General features: G+C 41.8%; 1 non-coding gene across 1 annotated transcript; it reads left to right on the forward strand.

Moving 5' to 3' along the window:
* The first annotated feature begins 228 nt into the window (after positions 1–228).
* On the forward strand, positions 229–336 carry LOC112739199 (small nucleolar RNA R71). Its single transcript, XR_003170136.1, has one exon. It is a non-coding gene; the product is annotated as a small nucleolar RNA R71 (small nucleolar RNA).
* Positions 337–748: the final 412 nt, after the last annotated feature.

Raw genomic sequence — 748 nt, forward strand, 5'->3', positions numbered from 1 at the left:
ATTCAGAGTATCAATCTCAAGAACTCCTTTCTTCTGATTTGTCCCATTATTCACAGGATCCCTTTCAGAAGTGTACATGAATTGGTTATTTGCAACCATTTCAATGAGTTCCTGAGCTTCTGCAGGCGTCTTCTTCAGATGAAGAGATCCTCCAGCAGAGCTATCCAATGACATCTTGGATAGTTCAGACAGACCATCGTAGAAGATTCCTATGATGCTCCATTCTGAAAGCATGTCAGAAGGGCACCTTCTGATCAATTGCTTGTATCTTTCCCAAGCTTCATAGATGGATTCTCCTTCCTTCTGTCTGAAGGTTTGGACTTCCACTCTAAGCTTGCTCAATTTTTGAGGTGGAAAGAACTTTGCCAAGAAGGCATTGACTAGCTTTTTCCAAGAGTTCAGGCTTTTCTTAGGTTGTGAATCAAACCATGTTCTAGCTCTGTCTCTTACAGCAAAAGGAAAAAGCATAAGTCTGTAGACCTCAGGGTCAACCCCATTGGTCTTGACAGTGTCACAGATTTGCAAGAATTCAGCTAAGAACTAATGAGGATCTTCCAATGGAAGTCCATGAAACTTGAAATTCTGTTGCATTAGAGAAACTAATTGAGGCTTAAGCTCAAAGTTGTTTGCTCCAATGGCAGGGATTGAGATGCTTCTCCCATAGAAGTCAGGAGTAGGTGCAGTAAAGTCACCAAGCACCTTCCTTGCATTATTGGCATTGTTGTTTTCGGCTGCCATGGTTTCTTCT

The sequence above is a fragment of the Arachis hypogaea genome, chromosome 13 (genome assembly GCF_003086295.3).
Source record: "Arachis hypogaea cultivar Tifrunner chromosome 13, arahy.Tifrunner.gnm2.J5K5, whole genome shotgun sequence".
Lineage (NCBI taxonomy): Eukaryota > Viridiplantae > Streptophyta > Magnoliopsida > Fabales > Fabaceae > Arachis > Arachis hypogaea.